The sequence below is a fragment of the Notamacropus eugenii genome, chromosome 3 (genome assembly GCF_028372415.1).
Source record: "Notamacropus eugenii isolate mMacEug1 chromosome 3, mMacEug1.pri_v2, whole genome shotgun sequence".
Taxonomy (NCBI): Eukaryota; Metazoa; Chordata; class Mammalia; order Diprotodontia; family Macropodidae; genus Notamacropus; species Notamacropus eugenii.
In genome coordinates this window covers 109,869,679-109,892,356 of record NC_092874.1, presented here as the reverse complement: position 1 = coordinate 109,892,356, position 22,678 = coordinate 109,869,679, and the positions used below count along the sequence as shown (strand labels likewise).

Here is a 22,678-nt window from a genome sequence, read left to right as displayed (position 1 = left end):
CAAAGTGGGGATACTCAGAAATATATGGTTAGAAATGAGATGTTTCCGTTTTTGTTCTTTTTACCTTTTGTTTGGAGAAGTGGACTGGCAGAGCTTGTTGCTTATAATTATTTCATGATGTTTAAGTATATTTAAAATCATGTATCTTCCAAGATCTTTGTTCTTTCCACAACCCCTTACTGAAGCCTATATGTACTATTTGCTTGAGAGATCCATTCTGTTATTCTTTTTCATCTACTGTATCTTGCCTGCCTTAATATTTGTGTTAGAATCATCTGTTATCATTCTCCCATGGTGTACTATGGTAAATTTTATGCTGTGCAATGCAAAGGGATGCCAGTGAGAGTTGAGAAGGGAATTTGAGAGTTAAATAAATAGAACCTAAAAAGAGATTTCACATCATCTGTGGTGATGGTCTCATAAAAATGGAAGGAAAATAGGTAAGATTATATTCAGTCTAGAAGGTGGTGCTGGTATAGATCTTTAAATGCAAAGGGAAGAAAGGATAAAATCTGACCTTAAATTGTTCATTAGAATCATAGTATTGGAAAGGCCCTCAGAGGAGTTGAGACATAGTGAAAGAAGTGGTAGGGAAATGAGGAATGGGTAAAGTGAACACCCTTCTATCCAGTTTATTTTTTTTTCCCCTGTGCTTCCTTGTTTTCTTATGTCCTACTTCCATTATGTTGCTATTAAGATAAATTAATGCTACTCTTAATAAATGATAGTAAATAAATACTACTGTAAATAAAATAGTGATCATATATATTTGGAGGAGAAAAGGCACCATAGCTATTGAACACTTAACTTTTATAATATGCTGGACATCAAATGCTATGCATAAAATTAATTGAATATTTTCCATTTCAAAAAATTTCTCCTTAAAAAAGTTCACTCCCTAATTAGTCCTTGTAGTGCTATAAGAAAGGAATATGATGAAGAACATAGTCCTCATTCCCATATGATTCTAAAATTTAAAGTCTTAGCTGAGCTGCCTTTTGTAGCTGCTGCTTAAGAGTCCTTGTTACCTGTGTAATGGTCAGGAAGTTCCCTAGAGTAACAAATAGAGTGTCTTAATGGTACAAAGGAGTGTGTATTCTTCCAGAGAGAAAACTAGAGAAATATGTGTTTGGAAGATCTGCTCTGTGCTGTTTTAGTCCTTTTTCTCAGTTACATCTACAGTGCCGAAAACCATGATGTTCTAGTTTGCCATCCTGTTAAAGAGATACAGCTTCTCTTCTGCCACAATTATTTATTAGGGCTTATGAAAACCCTCGGTACTGTCAAAGTATATGAAGTGTGATAATAAGTGTCATGACCTGGATTTGGAGTTTCTTTTTTGAAGTGACTTCAGAGCCTTTTGTACATTGTTTTGAATAGTTTCTGTGTGATAAATTGTCAACCTTAAGAGTATATTTGATATTTCTAAAGAGCCAGAAGACATTTTGTAGCCAAATCTGGTGAATCAAGAAGGTAATCGGATAAAAAAGATGTGTAATAAATTAATGTGATTGGTTTTCTTTGGCTCGTTAATTGTTTCTGAAGGAAATTCTAAAATTCTAAAAAATGCCTGTATTGCCTATATATATATATATATATATATATATGCATACTGCTAGGTGGCTACTTTGAAAGGGTCAATAGTCTTTTTGATATTGAACCACAGCATGCTTAAAACAGTAGCAGTTCTATTATTTTATAACTGGGTATTGTATTAAAACAGTTTGGCTTGTTGAAGTTCTTAATTCTTCTAAATGACTTACATTGGCATCTTTGTCTTTTCTTGGCTATAGCAGGTTATTAAGGGCAGGGTGTTTAATCTCTTTTTCAGAAAAAGTTTTAAACATTAGGTAATACATAGGCATTAATTAACCAGTCTTATGCACAGCTTGGATTTATTAAAATTGTTCTCAAGGAGGTGGCTGATTTGTTGGAATCATGACAGGATAGGTCTTTAGTCAGTGGGTCAACACAAATTTGTCAAATGCCAACTGTGTGCCTACCAAATGTAAAGAGAACTCTCAGGGAGTTAACATTATTTTTATTTTAATATATTTTTTGTTCTGAACTTGGACAACATAAACATTTACATGCATTTCCATGTACAAAGAACATCAGAAAAAGAGGGTTATATGTGAAGTAATGAATCTGTGTTATGCACAGCTTTTTTTTCGTAAATGAAAAAGGTAATAAATTCAGCACATAAGTTCCAAAGCTTTCCCACTTGTCTTTGTTTTCCTCTGAACTTCCTTGTTCACTTTTCTGTGTATTTTAAAAAATATTTCACAGATCCTGTCATTCTCTTTTCTTTTCTGGCCTTACTATCAGTAGTTCTTCTCTCCTTTCTTCCAAAAACAAAGAAAGAAAAACCCCAAACTAGAATCCTTTCTTATAACAAAAAAGTATAAAGCAGACTAGTGGTATCTGAAATGTATGTCTCATTCTTTACCTCTGGTCTGTCATGTTTCTGTCAAAAGGTGGGAAGCTTGCTTTATCTTTATTCCTCTGAAGATCATTGCATTGATTAGAATTCTTGCATTTATTTTTAATTCAGAACTTAAAATGCCCCCCCAAAAGCACATTTCCATAGGTGTAGTAGAACAGAGGATTTGTAATGAAACTATGAATCATTACATACCATTTGCTTTTTTTTAAAAAGCATTTAATCATTCCTCATGTTACTTTTGAAACTACCCTGCTTGTCTGTGCTTTCTTCTGAAATTCTGTTCATTTCTATGCATCTTTTTTTTTGTTATTGTTCAGTCGTTTTAGTCATGTCTGAATCTTCGTGACCTCATTTGAGCTTTTCTTGGCACAGATGCTGGAGTGGTTTGCCATTTTCTTTTCCAGCTCATTTTACAGATGAGGAAACTGAGGCAAAAAGAGTTAAATGCCTTGCCCAGGATTACATAGTAACCAAGGCTGAATTTAAACTTGGGTCTTCCTGACTCCAGGCCTGGCATACTATCCACTGCACCACCTAGTTGCATCTAAAAAATGTTAAAATGGCTCTCTTTTGGGGGGAGGGAGAGCATCACTATTTGCTAGGTACCCCTCACCATTAAAAATTGAAGGAAACAAAACATCAAAAACCTTGTAATAACATAGGCAGAGTTGAAGGCAGTTGTAATTCAGTCTCAAAATGGAGGTTAAAACATCTGCCCTGCTAACCTCAGCCCGATTGTGGCCATTGCTGCCAGTGGGGAAAGAGGAGGTTCATGATCCAAAGAAACCAGAGCAGTTAAAAAAACTCTTTATTGATGGCTCGCACTTCAGATCTATAGATGATAGTTCAAGACAACACTTTGAAGAATGAGATCTTGTAGAATGTGTGGTGGTGAGACAAACAAAACGTTCTGGAGACTCTGACTTTGTGACTTATTCTTGTGTAGAAGAGGTAGGTGCAGCAATGTGTACTCAGCCTCCTAAGGTTGATAGATAGGCATGTAGTAGAACCAGAGATAGCAGTTTCTAGAGACAGTTCTATAAAACCTCGGTACTCTAATGGTGAAGAAAGTTTTTGTTGATGATATTAAATAAGACACAAAAGAATATAATTTAAGAGACTTCTTTGAAAACTATGGCAAGACTGAAACTCAGTTAAGAGAGTTTGGCTGAGTGGAAAGCCGATAGTGGCAGCTATGGAAGTAATCCTGGCAGTAATACTAGAGGAGGGGTTTAGGTGGTGGTGGTGGTTGAGGATATGATGATGGAGAAAATTTTGATGATAGTAAATGTGATGGCAGCAGGAATTATAATGATTTTGGAAATTAGAGTGGACAACAGCAATCATCTTACGGACTCTTGAAAGGAGACAGTTTTGGTGGAGAGGACTCAAGCAGCCCCATGGCGGTAGTTCTAGATCTGGTAGAAGAAATGGTGGATATAGGTCAAAAGGTTATAAAAACTCATCAGAAGATGTCTATGGTTTTTAGCAGGAGAATGTGTTGTCAGGAAACCTTTAGGTTCCTTTGACAGTCATCTCAAGGATCAGAGGAACTTTAAAAAATCTAATTACTTCTGCTTAAGCAGGAAATTCTTATCAGGATTGTTATAAATACAGTTTGTAAAACATGCAGTTATTGATTAATGTAATAGGTCTTTTATGTATTGTAGTTTTATCTTTTCTTTTCATTACATCAGGTATATTGCCTTGTAAATTGTGATAGTGGTACCAGGAATAAAAAATTAAGGAATTTTGACTTAAAAAACAAAACAGAAAAGGATAGGCAAGCAAAATGAATCTACGCAATGGAATATCCAGAAACATATGCCTCTTTCTGTATCACTTATGTATCAGGCGATGGGTTTAATGCTTCATGATAGCTTTTCTGAATTTGTGATTGGTCATTGCATTGATCAGAGTGCTTTAGTCTTTCAAAGTTGTTTTTATTTACATTGTTTTTGTCCTTTAACTGTTCTCTCATCTTCATTGTGTTTCATTTCATAATACTCATGATTCTTTGAAATTATCTCCTTCATCATTTCATATGGTGTGGTACTCTGTTAAATTTATCTACCTCAATTTGCTCAGCCATTCCCCAGTTGTTATAGAGATGATCTAAGATCCAGTTTTTTCCTCTTCTTTTCTTAATTCCTCTTTTAATGCTCTTTTCAATTCAATTTAATAGTTTTCTTTTGTTCTTGAAGAGGATCAAAATGACATTACTATGTTGGGCGCAATGGTGTGTCCGACTGTGACTGATCAGATCAGTTTGAGCTTGAAAGGCTCTACCACAGGTTGGGTACTAATAGTCCCTGTAAACATTTATAGTGGATGTGTTTCTAAATTTTTGCCTCACTCTTCTTTAGAGCTACCGCAATTCTGCTTTGCTCATAGAGTATACAGCACTTTCTTTGATGGAGGTACACCATGCAGGGTGGTCCTGTCCCAGTGTCTCCCATGTCTCACAATCAGTTCCAGAGTTCTTCAGAGAGATCTTGAGGGTGTCCTTGCATCTCCTTCTGACCTCTTTTTGTATTAATGCTCCATAAAATAGTCTTTTAGGCAAACATAAATTTGGCATTCAAACAATGCGGCCAGCGAATCAGAGTTGTGCTCTCTGCAGTCAAGTTGCAATGCTTGGCAGTTCAGCTTGAGAAAGGACATTAGTGTCTGGTACCTTACCTTGCTAGGTGAATCTTTAGAATCTTCCTAAGACAATTCAAATGGAAGTGATTCAGTTTCCTAGCATGGTGCTGATATACTGTTCAGGTTTCACAAGCATACAACAAAATGAGTTTAACACAGTGGCTTCGTAGATCTTCAGTTTGGTAGACAGTGTAAAACCTCTTTTCTCCTGTACCTCCCAAACGCTGAGCTAGCTCTGGCAAAGCATAGCTCAACCTGATCGTTTATATGTACATCCCTGAAGAGTATACTGCCAAGGTAAGTGAACTTATACACAGCATTCAGAATTTCTCCATTTGCTGTAACTGATAGTTCCACATATGGATGGTGTGTGGTGCTGGGTGATGGAGAACCTCTGTTTTCTTGGTGTTAATTGTTAGGCCAAAATTAGCACAGGTAGCAGAGAATCGATCCATACCTTTTTGGATCGCAGCCTCACAAGCTGCATTGAGTGCACAATTATCTGTGAAAGGAAGGTTGCACAACAACTCTGTTCACTTTAGTCTTAGCTTGTAGGCTTTTCAGGATAAATAATTTACCATCAGTGTGGTAGCTGACCTTGATGCTGTTTTTGTTTTCTTTGAATGTATCCAAAAACATTGCTGAAAACATCATGCTAAAAAAGTATGGGAGCAAGCACATGGCCCTGCTTCTTTCCATTGATGACTGAAAAAGTGTGAAAGCATCATCCATTATCCAGAACCAGGGCAAGCATGCCATTATGAAACTGGTGTACAATACTGATGAACTCTGGGCAACCAAATTTTGCCATGATTTCCTACAAGCTCTAATGACTGACAGTGTTAGAGGCCTTTGTTAGATCGGCAAATGTATACAGATCTCTGTTCTGCTGCTTAGAATTGTCAAGTAGCAAACACTACCTACCATTTTTCTGCCCTTTCTGAAACCATACTGGCTCTCCCTCTTCCAGATGAAGAATGAGCCTATTAAGGAGGACTCTGGCAAGAATCATGCTGGCAGTGACTAAGAAAGAGACACCTACTACCCTCTCCAGGCTCCCGTGGTTGTCATGGAACAACCTATTTCTGTTCATAGAGATGGACAATGGAGACATCCTTGAACTCCTGGGAGATAACATTCTCTTGCCATATTATAAGCCAAAAAATTTCTGTCAGCTTTTTTATGAGCAGTAGACCCCCCTGCCTTGTAAATATCCGTTGGAAGAGAATCAACACCAGTCACTTTGCCACACGAGAGGAGCCTAATGGCATTCAGAACTTCTTCAGTTTAAGTTTGCCTAGAGAAGAATTGACTTCAACTTGACATCCTTGTTTTCAGCATTGATTGATGACTATCTCTTGAGAACACTATGAAAGTGTTCAGTTGATCTCCCCGGGAACTTGTCCTTATCACTAATAAATATGACTCCATCAGCACTGAGTAGTTGATATGTACCATATGTCTTTGGCACATAAAGAACCTTCAAGGCATTAGAAAAGCTCTTTGGATTGTTGCTATCAGCATAAAACTGAATTTTATTTGCCTTCTTATTGAGCCAAGAATCCTGCATCTTTCTAAGTTTTGCTTGCACTTTACTTTTGATTGAGTTAAATACTGCCTTCTTAGAGATGGATGAGCTGTTCTGCTCATAAATTCTGTGGAATTCTTCTTTTTCATTTAGCAGCTTCTGTATTTCCCCATCATTTTTGTCAAACCAGTCTTGATGTTTGTGAGCGTTCTGGTACAAATGAGAAGTTATGCTGTACACCAGATCTCTGACAGCTGCCTACTCCTGCTCTTAGCTGTTGACATCAAGTCTTCTGGTAGTTGTCTTGCCTTGACACTGCTGCTTTTGTTGAATGCGAATGTTTAGTTTGGAGAGGATAAGTCTATGATTGGTCCAGCACTCTCACATCCTGTCTGTGTCTTTTGTTTACAGTGATGTAGTCTGTTCAATGCCAGTGTTTTCTGTGAGGGTGCATCCATGATAGTTTATTGTGTTTAGGTAAATGGAGAACAGTGTTGGTGATGAGAAGGTCATGAGACAGCACATGTCTTCAGCAGTAATAAGTGACTGTGACTGTTGTTGCTCTTTCCAGCTCCATGCCCCTCAAGGACTCCCTGCCATGTCTGATAGTCTGTGCGTACTCTGGCATTAAAATCACCCAGAATTTTAAGCTTGTCATCATTTGGTATATTGATGATGAGGGTCTCCATGTCTTTAAAAATTTTTTTCTTTGACCTCATCAGGTTGATGATGGATGGTGTGGCACTTTCCTGCAAGTGGCATTTACACTGTCATGAGTCTCTCATTCACTCCTTTTGGTAGGCTTGTTGACTAGAATAGTTTGATTGCAAAACCTATGCTAGCTTCATGCCACTCCCCTTCAGTGCAGCCACTCTAGAAAAATATATATCCAGCTCTGACAAACTGACAAAAGCTGAGCTTTGTTTGCCAACCTTGTTTCACTCAGGGCTGCTATTTGGATGTGGTGTCTGCTAAATTTTCTCACAATAAGAGCTGTTTGTCTTTCAGATCTACTGGATTTTGTGTTGTTCGTAAGGGTGCTCACGTTGGTGAGTAGAATCTTCTTTGCAAAAGTTTTTGTACATTTATTTTTCCAACCACAAGAAAGGATCCCCACCTGCTGTGGCAAACAGGCCAGAGTTGGATGAAGCAGACAATTTTTAGGACACGTTTTCTAGCTCCTTCCTCATGTCAGGAGGTAAACCGTTCAGTCCTTAAAAAAGGCTGCTCAGACACACAGGGGGCTATTGAATGCCACTGTTGCTTCCATCAGAAGACAATACTATGACCTCTAATGTCTGTGCAGGTTTTTGACTACAGTTTCCAGTGTATCTGCATTTCTGTTCTCTCACTTGCCTGTCACCACAGGACTTTGAGGTAGGTAAAAATGGTAAAATGGTATCAGTGATATCTTTTGACTCAAGCATAAATTAGATTTAAGGGAGACAGAGTTGCTCAGAGTCATTAGCTTCACTCTCTGTTCCGGTCATCACATTCTAATGATAAGACAAAAATCAGAATTAGTGATGACTCAGGATGCAGTGGATGGTCTCTTCAATGTCTAACCAAGGTCTAAGCACTCCACACAGCACCTGCTTTAGCTGCCTTTATGACTGTTGGAACAAATTGTTCTCATCTGCCCATTCCATCAGGGAAAGTCTTCACATGCTTGGGGTAGACACCTACCTAACTCACCAGTGAGTTTGGGACCACTTGGTTACCCTCAGGTTACCCCTGATTTAGCCTGTCTGCTGAAATTCTTTACTGAGGTGTGGTCACTGTGTATGCTGTACCTACTTGGAGCCACAGGTGAGAGTTAGGTGAATCAGATAGACACCAGAGGTTTTGGAAAGCAGCTTTGAAGAGGGCTTGGCAATCCCTCACGTCAGAGATTTAATTTTTTCTGAACATTCTACAGCCCACTTCCTTTAAAAAAAATTTATTAAATGTTTACTATTTGTTAGACACTTTGTTAAGCTAAAGAAAAAGATAAGCCTTTCCTCAAGGAACTTACAATCTTATTTTTTAATACTACTTTATTTTTTTCAACATTTACATTTAAAAACAATTTTTAATATTCAGTTTTAAAACTCTGAGTCTTTCCTTTCCTCTCTCTCCATACGCCTCATTGAGAAGGCAAACAATTCAATTTAGGTTGTACATGTGTAGTCATGCAAAACATTTCCATATGTTGTGAAAGGAAACAGACCAAAAAAATACTCACGAAAAGTAAAGTTAAAAAAAAGTATGCTTTGATCTGTATTCAGACACCATCAGTTTTTTCTCTGGGGATGGATAGCATTTTTCATCATAAGTCCTTTCAGAGTTGTCTTGGATCATTGTATTGCCAAGAATTCACAGCTGATCATTTTACAATATATTACTGTTATTTTATACATGGTACATTTCACTTTGCATCAGCTCATGTAAGTCCAGGTTTTTCTGAGAGCATCCTGCTCATCATTTCTTATAGCATAATAATATTCCATCACAATTACATAGCACAATTTGTTCAGCCATTCCCAATTGATGTGCATCCCTCAAATTTCTAATTCTTTGCCACCACAAAAAAAAAATCTGCTATAAATATTTTTGTACATGTAGATCATTTTCCTTTTTTTTTAATCTCTGGATATAGACCTAGTAGTGGTATTTCTAGGTCAAAGGGTGGTTTTATAGCCCTTTGGGGATAGTTCTATATTGTTCCAAAGAGTGATTGTATCAGTTCACAACTCCACTAACAGTGTATTAATGTCTCATTTTTCCCACATCTCCTCCAGCATTTATCATTTTCCTTTTCTGTCCTATTAGCCAATCTAATAGGTATGAGGTGTGGTACCTCTGAATTATTTTAATTTGCATTTCTCCAATCAGTAGTGATATAGAGCATTTTTATATGGTTATGGTTATGATAGCTTTGATTACTTCATCTGAAAACTATTCATATCTTTTCATCATTTATCAGTTCAGGAATAGCTCTTATTTTTATAGATTTGACTCGGTTCTCTATATATTTGAGAAATGAGACCTTTATCAGAGAAACATTTCAAAATTTTTTCAGTTAGAATTGCTAAATGTATTTTCCTTCATCCTACCCCATCCCCCACCTCTAACATTTACTCTGTTCTCTCTTTCTTCCACCTTGTCCCTCCTCAAAAATGTTTTACTTTTGGCTACCACCTCCTCCAATCTGCCTTTTCTCTTGTCACCCTCCATTCTGAGAGTAAGGTTCACTCACTCTCCCCCCCCATTTGTCTCTTTCATGTGAGATAATTTACCCCATTCTGCCTCTTTCCGTTTTTCCCAGTGCATTCTTCTTTCTAACCCCTTAATTTTGTTTTTTTTACATATCATATCTTCATATTCAACTCACACCTGTGCCCTCAGTCTTCTAACTGCCCTAATAATGAGAAAGTTTTTATGAATTACAAGTATCATCTTTCCGTGTAGGAATGTAAACAGTTTAACCTTATTAAGTCCCTTATGATTTCCCTTTCAGGTTTGTCTTTGTATGCTTCTCTTGAGTCTTGTTTATGAAAATCAGGTTTTCTATTCAGCTGTAGTCTTTTCATCAAGAATGCTCGAAAACTATTTCATTGAATGTCCATTTTTTCTCCTGAAGGATTATATTGAATTGCTGCGTAGTTAGTTGATTCTTGGTTGTAATCCTAACTCCTTTGTCCTCTGGAATATCATATTCCCAGCCCCCTGATCCTTTAATGAGGGTCTATCCAAGGTGACCTTTTTTTAGGTACTTAATCTTTCATGGATGGTATTGTAACATATTCAGTTGCATAATCTTAAATGTGAAATTTCATGATAAAATTATAATAAAATTTCTGTTGATTAGAATCAAATATAAATCCCTTAAGCTTTTTAGAAATAAGTTTTTATTGATATTTTCTAGTTCTTATATCATAATAGTATCCTATGTACCATCTAGCCCGTATGACAAATAGCAATTTTTTAGAGAGAGAAAAAAAGTTAGCACAACTGATTGATCCATTGAAGAAGTTTGAAAACGTGCATTGTGTGATACCTCTGGATCTCCCACTTCCATGAAGGAGTAGGTTGAAGGTGTCTTCCATTTGCATTGTGGTAGTTACTTTATGTTGTGTGTGTTTTCTTGGCTCTGCACTTACTTCATTCTGCATCAGCTTATATAGATCTTTTTATGCATCTTTGTATTCATCGTATATATAATTTCTTACAGCACAGTAATATTCCTTTATATTCATGTACCACAATTTGTTAAGCCATTCCCCAAGAGATGGGCATCTACTTTGTCTCCAGTTCTTAGCTATCACAAAAACTGTTGGTATAAATATTTTGGAGTATATGGGGGCTTTTCTTCTTATCAGCAGCTTTCTTGCGTATAAACTCATTAATAGTCTCTGGTTCAAAGATTGTAGACATTTTAGTCACTTTGTTTAATTGCAAATTGCTTTCCAAATGTTTGTACTAGTTCACAGCTCCATCAACAATGTATTAGTGTACCTATCTTTCCCTACCCCCTCCAGCATTGACTATTAACATTGTTTATCATTTTTGCCAATTTTGCAGGGTGTAAAGTGAAATGTCAAGGTTATTTTGATGTACATTTTTGTTATTAGTGATTTTGAACATTTTTTCGTATCTTGAATACTTTGCAGTTCTTTTGAGAACTTTTTGTTCATATCCTTTTACCGCTTATCTATTGGAATGACTTAGTTTTTACATACATATATGTACACATATACATTTAAATATTTCTATAGCTAGGCTATCAAACCCTTAGAGAAACTTGCTGCAAAGATTCTTTTCCCATTTGAGCACTTCCCATTTTATCCTGAGTTCATTAATATTGTTTTTATAGAAACTATTCAGTTTTAAGTACACAAGTCATGAATTTTATCTTTTATAATTGCCTTTATCTCTTATTTGTTTAAGAATACATCTCTTCCTTATAACTGTAAGAGGTGTATTATCTGTTTCTCTTCTAATTTTTTTATAGTATGATCTTTAATACTGAAGTCTTATTTCAGTTTAGAATGCATTGTGGAGTGTGGTAAAAAGATAATGGTCTAAGCACAGTTTCTGCCAAACTGCTTTCCAGATTTCCCAGCAGTTTTGATCAGATAAGGAGTTTTTTATAGACTATTTGTTTCAGTTTTATCAGATACTATATTTTTGATTCTGTATTTTGATACTGTATTTCTGTTGTTTCTCAATCTCCTTTGTTTAGTGTGTGACATTGATCTAACTCACTATTCTTTAACCAATTCCAGGACTGCTGCTTTATAATATAGTTTGAGGTCTGGAAGTGCTATCCCCAGTTTGGGATATTGACCTGTTAGTGGTATTGCTGGGTCAAAAGGTATACATAGTTTTATAGCACTTTGGGTCTAGTTCCAGATTGTTTTCAGGAATGGTTGGATTAGTTCACTACTTCAACAGTTCTTTAGTGTACCTATTTTTCTGTCATCTCATCTACCATTTGTCATTTCTGTTAGGTATGAGGTGGTACCTCAGAGTTGTTTCAGTTTGCCTAAATCAGTAGTGATTTAGAGCCTTTTTTTATTTCTGTAGATAGCTTTGATTTCATCTTCTGAAAAAGGGAATGGCTTTTATTTTTATAAATGTGGCTCAGTTCTATATTCACTATATATTTGAGAAATGAGGCCTTTATCACAGAAACTCATTGTAAAAATTTTTGATATTGCTTCAGTTTTTAGCAAAATGTGATTTCCCTACTTATCCCTTTTAATTAAGTTTATTTTTGCTTTGTCTGAGATTATTTTATTGCTACCCCTGTCCCCCACCCCCTTTTTAGTGCAAATGAGGCATATTAGATTCTGTTCTAGTCCTTTAACTCCATGTGCATTTTTCTGTTTCAGGTGTAAGTAGTTAAAAAACATACTGTTGAACTCTGGTTTCTGATTCATTTTGGTATCTACATCTGTTTTATGAATGAGCTCATCCTATTCACATTTACAATTATTACTAACTGTATATTTCCCTCCATCTTATTTTCTCTCTCTCTCTCTCTCTCTCTCTCTCACATCCTGTCCTCAAAAGTCTTATTTTGCTTCTAACTACTGCCTTCCTTAATCTGTCCTCCCTTTTATCCCCCAACTGTGCCATTATTCCCTTCCCCTCCTATTTCTCTATTGAGTAAGTTACATTTCTGTATACGTACATCCCTTTTTGAACCAATTCTAGTGAGAGTGAGGTTCAAGTTGCCTGCCATCCCTACCCTCCTTTTTCTCCTCCACTGTAGAAGCTCTTACATTGTGTGCCTCTTTCATCTTTACCTTTTTATGCTTGTCTTGACTCTTGTGTTTGAATGTCAAATTTTCTATTCAGCTCTGGTCTTTTCATTAGGAATGCTTGTAAGTCCTTTATTTTATTAAATGCGTATTTTTCCTCCTAAAGGGCTACACTCAGTTTTTCTGGGCAGGTGATCCTTGATTGTAATCCTTGTTACTTTGCCTTATAGAATATCACAGTCCAGCTATTATGCTTCTTTAATGTAAAAACTGCTAGATCTTGTGTTACCTTCATGGTGGCTCCATGATGTCTAAGTTGTTTCTTTCTGGCTGATTGCTCCTTGACATGGGAGCTTTGGGATTTGGATATTATATTCCTTGAAATTTTCATTTTGGAATCTCTTCCAGTAGGTGATCAGTGTATTCTTTCAATTTCTATTTTACACTCTGGATCTAATATATTGAGGTAGTTTTCTTTGATAGTTTCTTGAAACATGATTTCTAGGCTGTTGTTTTAATCATGGCTTTCAGGTAGTTCAATAATTCTTAAATTATCTCTCATTGATCTGTTTTCCATCTCAGTTTTTTTCTGCAATGAGATATTTCACATTTTCTTCAATCTTTTTTCATTTTTAAAAATTTGTTTAATTGTTTCTTGATGCCTCATGTTATCATTAGCTTCTACTTACACAATTCTTAATTTTTAAGGAATCATTTTCTTTAGTGAGATTTTGCACTTGTTTTTCTATTTGGCCTAATTCTGTTTCTTAGGGTATCATTTTCTTCAGAATTTTTTTTGCCTCTTTTACAAAGCTCTTAATTCTCTTTTCATAATTATCTTGCGCCACTCATTTCTTTTCCCAATTTTTCTCTGTTGGTCTTATCTCTATCTTTAACTCTTCTAGGAGTTCTTATCAGACTTGAGTCCAATTAGCATTTTTCTTTGAGGCTTTGTTTAAAGCTGTTTCATATTGTTGTCTTTTTTCTGAATTTATGTCTAATCGTCTCTGGAAGTGTAGTGGCTTTTTCTTTTTGTAGTAGGTCAGCTTATTTTTTTGTTGTAGTTTGCATATTTTTCTTGACTTTGAACTTTATGTTGAAGTTGAACTTTTCTTATTCTGGGGGTGGGGAGGCACTGTCCCAAACTTAAGGCTTTTTTGTGTTGCTGTTTTCAGAGCTAGTTGTGGACAACTACAAGCTTTTTTGGTGCTGCTAAGGTGGTATGATCCCTGGAGAGACACAGTCACTGCTCTCCAGGTCTGCACTCTGGTCTTTACCCAAGAAGGGCCTCAGCTCCCCAGCAGCCACAAACACTAGAGCTCTTTTTGCCTTTGAACTGCAACTAGGACCACTGGTCCCTTGTGACCTATCTCTAGAGCTCTTCTCCACCCTGGAACTGTGATTCAGAACTGTGTATGGGGCAAAAGAGTTGTGAATGAATGCCAGCTGTACTCAGTGTCAGCAAAGGATCCCCTATAATATCTGATTGACCTGTTGACTCCCCTCACCATTTCTTTGTTGAGAGTTCCTGAAGCTGTTGCTGCTGTTGTTACAGCCTTTGTTACTGCCACGACATGTGTGGGCTCCAGGTGGGCTTCTACCCCAGTGTCACAAACTTCTCCTGTTGACCTCCTGTGTTTTCTTAATGTGGATAAATTTCTCACTGTGACCTTTTATTGGTTCTGCCACTCCAAAGTTTGATTTTTGAAGTTGTTTGGTGGGGAATGTTGAGAGAATTTGTCTGAGTTGCCTCTAGTCTGCCATCTTGGATCCCTGATTATATTCTTAACAAAATAGGTCCTCTCAGAAGTGTATATAAATCCACTTATATTTAAAATTCTAAGGTACAAAAATAGAAACACATGTGAGCGTCACATCTACAATTAACTATGGTACTTCTTGAACAGACACAGCACAGATCAGGAAACACTATTCAACACCAACCTTAATTTTGATCACAAAGTTCCAGAGGGTCACATAATGCTGTCAGATAAATGATGATAAAATACATATCTTCTTAAGATGTAGAAACAGGCTGGAGTACATTTGAAAGGACTGGTATAGAATACTCAGAAAAATCAAGTTCCAGGGCAGTTCAAGAGGAGAATTAGTACTTTAGGTGTTAATCCAAGAAGTCTGCAGGATAATGACTATTGTTTGAATTTCTCATCTGAAATGTCAAAATGTTTAACTAGAGTTTCCTCCAACTCTAGAACTGAACATAAGATCATAGTTCTAGAGTTGGAGGAAACTCTAGTTAAACATTTTGACATTTCAGATGAGAAATTGAAGGCCTGGAGAGGTTATACCCAAGGTCACATAGGTAATAAGCAGAACTAGCCTTAGAACTCAAGTTTTTTGATTCCATGTACAGTATGTACTACTGTACCCCACTGCCCACATCTAAAATGAGGTATACCTTAGTCCATGGGTGGAGAACCTGGGCCTGAAGGCCACTTGTGGTCTTGTAGGTCTTCAGGTGTGGCCCTTTGACTGAATCCAAACTTCACAGAACAAATGGGATTTGGAATCTCTAGAACCCTGCTCTAATCTACCTATTATTAAGCATGTGATAAGTTATACTAAATTATTATAAACTAGATATATCAGGATTTCCAGGCTGAAATAGGTGAATTGTACTTGAAATTTCACTAGCAAGTATATTGAAGGAGAGATATAGTCTATGGTTTTCTCTTTTTTGAGTCTCCCAGGGTTGGGAATCAGAACCATATTTTTACTGTGGAAGGAATTTGACAGGGATTTTTTTTCTATATTATTCTCATTTTTTTGTATTTTTAAACAGTTTATGTAAAACTGGAAATAATTATTTACATGATTGATAGACTTTGTCTGTAAATCCATCTGGTCATTTTTCTTTGGGAGTTCATTTATGGCTTGGGCCTATATTTCTCTGTTTTTTATTCTGTTAATCCAGACATTTTATATTTTTGTAAATATTTGTACATTTCATTTAGATTGTTAGAATGTAATTGGGTGAAATCATTCCTAATAATTTGTTTCTTTATTGGTTATGAGTTCAGCATTTCCATTTTTAATATTGGTAGCTTGGTTACTTTCTTTCTAAAAATCAAGTTAGCTTATGGTTTATTATTTGTTTTACTAGTTCAGTGGTTTTTTTGTTTGCAGTTTTGTTCATCTCTTCCTTGATTTTCAGGATTTCTGTTTTAGTATTTAAATGGAAAGTTTTAATTTGTTGGTTTTCTAGTACTTTTAGTTGAACTGCTCTTTCTCTGTTATTGATGTAAATATTTAGAGAGAGAAATTTCTCCCTAAGGATTGTTTTGGCTGCGTCCCACAAATTTTGGTATATTGTCTGAAGTGTTGTCATTATTTTTAAAATTACTGATTGTTTCTATGACTTGATCTTTGAAGGACCTATTCTTTAGGATTAGGTTATTTAATTTCCATTTAATTATAATTTTTGTTTTATCGGGATCCACAGAGATTCATTTAATAGTTCTGCTTTTCTGTATGTATATAAATATATATCTCCTAAGAGTCTGTGTTTTAATACAGGTCAGTTTTTGTAAAGATGCCTTGCATAGCTTAGGAATATGTAACACCTTTTGTTCATATTCTTTAATCTACACAGGTCTGCCATATCTAATTTAACAGCAGTTCTGTTTAATTTATTTTTTCGTTAGATTTATCTAGGTCTGAGAGAAGCATAAATTGAAGTACTCCACTCTTACTTTATTGTTTGTTTCCTATTGTAACTCATTTAACTTTTAAAAGATACTCTGTCATTTTGTGTATATATATTCAGTGTTGATATTAATTCATTGTCTATGGTACCTTTTAAAAGTCTGTTTTATTTCTAACCACTGTCTTCCATAATCTACCCTCCCTCTTGTCCCCTCTCCCCTTCACTTCTTTCCCTCCTACTTTTCTGTTGGATAAGATGAATTTCCATACTTAATTACAGGAATGTATATTTTTCTCTCCTTTAACCAGTTCAGATGAGACTGAGGTTCAGGTGTCTCCTGCACCTCACCACTGCCCCCTCCATTGTATTTCTTCCTTGCACACCCCATTAATGTGAGATAATTTCTATTATTTCTGTACTTTTTCTTCCTCTCCCATCACATTGTTATTTCCCACTTTTTCATTCTTTTGAGATCATCCAAATACAATAGAATCACACCCAGGCCCCCTGTATAATTGATTCCTTTTAAGATCCTTAGTGATTATAAAGTTTTATGAGTTTAACTGTATCATTTCTCCATATAAGAATATAAAGACTTTAACCTTCTTTAGTTCCTCATGATTTCTCACTCATATTTACTTTTATGTTTTTCTTCAGTCCTGTGTTTGTATGTTCAATTTCCCTTCACTTCTGGTCTTTTCTTTCTATTATTATTTATTTATTTATTTTTGGGTTGCGGCATTTGTTTTCACAAAATTTGGAGTTCCAATTTTTCTCCCCATATCTCCCCTCCCCCCACCCCATAACACCTTGCATTCTGATTACCCCTTCCCTCATGTGCCCTCCCTTCTATCACACCCCCACCCTTTCCTTATCCCCATCTTTTCTCTTTTCTTGTAGGGCAAGATAGATTTCTATACCCCATTACTTGTATTTCTTATTTCCCAGTTATATGCAATGATAGTTCTCAACATTGGTTTCTCATACTTTGAATTCCAACTTCTCTCCCTTCCTCCCTCCCCACCCATCCCCACTGAGAAGGCAAGCAATTCAATATAGCCTATATATGTATCGTTTGGCAAAAGACTTCCCTAATAGTCATGTTGTGTAAGACTAACTATATTGCCCTCTATCCTACCCTGGCCCCCCTTTATTCTATTCTCTCATTTGACCTTGTCCTTTCTCAAAAGTTTTTACTTCTAGTTACTCCCTTCCCTCATTTGCCCTCCCTTCTATCATCCCCCTCACCCCACTTGTCCCCTTGTTCCCCTACTTTCTTGTAACATAAAATAGACTTTCATACCAGATTTAGTGAGCATGTTATTCCCTCCTTAAGCCATACGTGAAGAGAGTAAGCTTCACTTTTCCCCTCTCACCTCCTCCCTTTTCTCCTCCATTGAAAAAGATTTTTCTTACCTCTTAAAAGAGGTAAGAGTGATAATTTGCCCCATTCTGTTTCTCCCTTTCTCCTCCCAGTATATTCCTCTCTCACCCCTTAATTTTATTTTTTTAATAGATATCATCCCTTCTGATTCAACTCAATCTGTGCTCTCTGTCTATATGTGTGTGTGTGTATAATCCCTCCACCTATCCAAATACTGAGAAAAGTTTCAAGAGTTAGAAATATTATCTTTCCATGTAGGAATGTAAGCAGTTCAGCTTTAGAAAGTCCTTTATGATTTCTCTTTCCTGTTTACCTTTTTGTGCTTGTCTTGATTCTTGTGTTTGAAAGTCAGATTTTCTCTTCAGTTCTGGTCTTTTCATCAGTAATGCTTGAAAGTCCTCTATATCATTGAATGAGTATTTTTTTCCCTTGAAGTATTATACTCAGTTTTTCTGGGTAGGTGATTCTTGGTTTTAGTCCCAGTTCCTTTGACTTCTGGAATATCCAATTCCAAGCCCTTTAATCCCTTAATGTAGAAGCTGCCAGATCCTCTGTTATCCTGATTGTATTTTCACAATACTGAAATTGTTTCTTTCCAACTGCTTGCAATATTTTCTCCTTGACCAGGGAACTCTGAAATTTGGCCACAATATTCCCAGGAATTTCTTTTTTCAGATCTCTTTCAGGAGGTGATTGGTGGATTCTTTCAACATTTATTTTGCCCTCTGGTTCTAGAGTATCAGGGCAGTTTTCCTCGATAATTTCATGAAAGATAATGTCTTGGCTGCTTTTTTGATCATGGCTTTCAGGTAGTCCCATAATTTTTAAATTGTGTCTCCCGGATCTGTTGTCCAGGTCAGTTGTTTTTCCAATGAGATATTTCACATTATCTTCTATTTTTTCATTCTTTTGGTTTTGTTTTGTAATTTCTTGGTTTATCATATAGTCATTAGCTTCCCTGAACTCCACTCCCATTTTTAAAGAACTATTTTGTTCAGTGAGCTTTTGAGCCTCCTTTTCCATTTGGCTGATTATGCTTTTCTTTTTAAAGCTTTCTTCTCCTCATTGGCTTTTTGGACCTCTTTTTCCTGTTGAGTTAGCCTGTTTTTAAAAGTGTTAAAAATTTTCTTCAGCATTGTTCTGGGTCTCCTTCAGCAAGCTGTTGACTCTCTTTTCAAACTCTTCCATGGCCTGAGCCCATTTCATATTCATTTTGGAGGTTCTGGATGCAGAAGCCTTGATTTCCTCTGACAGTATGCATTATTCTTCCTCATCTGAAAGGATGGAAGGAAATACCTGTTCACCAAGAAAGTAACCTTCTATGGTCTTATTTTTTTCCCCTTTTTTGGGCATTTTCCCAGTCAGTTACTTGACTTCTGAATCCTTTGTCAAGAGGAAGGTCCTAGTGCTCTCCCTCACCCCAGGACCATGCTCAGGTCTGAGATTCAGATTTGCTGCTCGATTCCCCCAGGGGCTTTAATCGGAGCTGCTCCCACAATGGAAGCTGCTGCCTGACTCCACCACTGCCATGCAGCCCCACCCTGCTGCTGTTGCTGCCTCTGCTGCCTGGGGCCTGTGCTGGGGGGGACCCTGTGCTGTTCCCCTCTCGCCCAGCTGGGAAAGCCCTCTCACTGTTCTTTGAAACTTTATTTGGCACTTGTGGGTTGAGGGATCTGAGACCCTCCCTGCTGGAGATTCTGCCCCGGAGGCTTGTTCCAGTCCTGTTCCTCCCAGTGCCCCGTGGCCAGGGCTGAGCTGTGCTCAGCTCAACATCCTGTGGGATAGACCTTTCCTGTCAGCCTTCCAGGTTACCTTTGTCTGGAAATCTCTTTCACTCTGTCGCTCTGTGACTCTGCTGCACTCAACTTTGTTGAGAGTAATTTTTTACAGGTATTTTATGGGCTGTGGGGGAAGAGCCATAGTATGTGCATCTTTCTACTCTGCCATCTTGGCTCCAACCTCCCCTTCTGGTCTTTTCTTTAGAGATACAAGTCCTTGATTTCATTAAACATACATTCTCCTCCCTGTAGTATTATACTTGGTTTTACTGGGCAAGTTATTCCTGATTGCAAACCTACATCCACTGCATTGTGGACTAGGATATTCCAAGCTCTCTTTTCCTTGATGTTGTGGCTACTAAATCTTGTTTGATCCTGACTGGCTCTGCAGTAGTAGAATTCTGTTTTTTTTCTGGCTGTTTGTAGTACATATTTTTTTGACCTGTAAGCTCTGGATATTGACTATAATATTCCTGAGAGTTTTCATTTGGGGTTTTCTTTCAGGAGATAACTGGTAAAATCTTTCATTTTCTATTTTGTTGTCTAGTTCTAAGAAATCTAGGCAATTTTCCTTTATAATTTCTTAAAATATTATATGTAGATTCTATTTGTTGATTACTTTCAGGTGGTCAGTGATTCTTAAATTATTTTTATTCAATTTACTTTCTATGTCAGTTGTTTTTCCCATGTGATATTTTGCATTTTCTTTTTTTTTTTCCTTGCTTTATTTTATTATTTTTCATGCCTCATGGAGTCATTAGCTTCCTTTTGGCCAACTCTACTTTTTCAGGAGTTATTTTTTCTGGTGATGTTTTTCACCTCATTTACCAAGCTGTTAATTCTTTTTTTAATATCTTTTTTTTATTGTTCTCATTCAGTTTTTAAAATAATTTTTAAACTCATTAACTCTTCTGGGAATTTTTATTGGGATTGTGTGCAATCTGCAGTTGTTTGGTTTTTTTGAGGCATACTTGTAAATGTTTTCAAGTCATTCTCTTCTTTGTTTCTTGAGCTTCTTAGTCACCATGGTAGCTCTTTATGGTTGGATTGTTTGTTTGCTTGTTCTTCCAGCCTGCTTCTTGACTTTGGTCTTTATGTTAATGCTGGACTCTATGCATTTTGGAGGGAATGTCTAGCCAGAGCTTCTGTCCTTTTATAGCCTTCTACTGCTTTCACAACTCATTTTGGGGACCTTCAAGTTTTTAACGCTTCCAAAATTGTGTGAACCATAAAGAGGTCTGTTCACTGCTGTCTTGGTCTGAGATTAACAAATTCTGTACTCAGGTTTGGGTCTTTAGACTAATTGTGGTTGCTTTCAGTAGGTTCCTGCTGGACTCACTTGCTGTTAACGTGCTGCAAGATTCTGCAGGTTCAGAATGACTGAACTAGCTCCCTTTTGGTATGGAATGCCTGCCTGGTTATTCCACTGCAGGCTTATATTCTGTACTGAAGTCCAGAAGCTAGAACTGAATCCCTGCTACTTTGCTCTTACTCTCATAGCCACACCACTACATTTCAGAAACTTGTTCCTTGCCCACAGTTAGGGTTAGCTCTGTTTATTTACAACTTTTACTTCCTGGCCATGCATCTGTGACCTGGAATTGGTAATGGACAACAGAGCTTCCAGATGATACGTCTTTCTGTACTTAGTGCTGGTTTAGAGGTCTCCTGAAATCTCTTTCTGCCCTGGTGTTACCCTGTGTTGATGCTCCATCTTGACCCTCTTTCTGTCCCTTGGTCAGGAATGCTTCCCCCTGTTGCTGCCTTCCATGTCCTGCTCTTGCCCAGTTCTTGCTCTTGGCTAGCCCTTACCTTCGGTGTTCATTGACTTCTCTTTCTTCCTAAGTGTCTCTGGGCTGAAAAAATGACTCATTGTGACTTTCTTTTGTCTTTCTCAATCAGAATTTGATCTCGTCCATTTTTCTAGATTGTTTTAGAAGAGGTATGCTGAATGAGCTGAGGCAGAAAATACACTCTCTTACTCCACCATTTTGATTCCACCTCCCTTTTTAGAAGTTTCTCAAGAAAAATTTGAACCTGGAACAAGAGGAAGGAGAGGTATCTTTGGGCATACAAATCCCTTTTCCAGACTTCTCTCAACTTGGAGGGGTTTTAGACTTTATCTCCAAATGATTTTTTGATCAATCTTTGTAGAATTTCTTTTTTCCTGGGCAGAACCAAGATGGAGAAAAGGCAGGAAGCTGCCTGAATTCTCCCTACTTTCCTTCAAAACTCTAAATCAAGCCTCAAAATTAATTCTGGAGCAACAGAATCCACAAAAGGACAGGGTGAAATGATTTTCTAACCCAAGATTACGTAGAAGGACTGCAGAAAATGTCTATCTCACTTGGGTAAAAGGGGAGCACAGCCCAGCACAGGCAGTTTCCAGGCAAGCCAGCAGGAGGTCCCTAACCCCAGCACAAATCAGCAACTGAGGCCCTGTGGCCAGTAGCACAGTTGGCAAACTGTAAGGCCTCCAGCCCCAGTGCAACAAGTAAGTTGCCAGCCCCAGCGGTCTCAGTGTACAATGATTAGGCCACTGACCCTGGGCACAAGAAGCTTGGGACAGTATACTCCTCCTGTACCCCAGGATCAGAGTTTAAAAGTCATGAAACAGGCTGGAAAATGAGAAAAAAATCAAAAACAAAGCCCTAGCTATAGAAAGCTACACTGTCAACAGGGAAGATCAAAACACAAATTCTTAAAGAGGATAACAGTGTCAGAATGCCTATATGTGAAGCCTTAGAGATAAATATAAATTGGCCTCAGACCCAAAAAGTTCTCTTGAAGAGCTCAAAAAGGATTTTAAAGAAAAACTTTAAAATGAAACCTTTTTTCTCTATGTTTTTGCTATTTATGAGATGTTATGAAGGTAACATTAGTAGCAGTTGTTTCTACCTTGGTAACTTGATATATCTTATAATGTTTCATTTTATACCAGTGTAAGATTTTATAAATATGTTTATAATATAAAATGCTGT

General features: G+C 37.0%; 1 protein-coding gene across 5 annotated transcripts in view; it reads left to right on the top strand.

Annotated features, from left to right (window-relative positions):
• The window catches only part of UBN2 (ubinuclein 2), a 118,969-nt gene that overhangs the window by 7,048 nt on the left and 89,243 nt on the right, over positions 1-22,678 (top strand). The gene's annotated exons all lie outside the window — the stretch shown is intronic.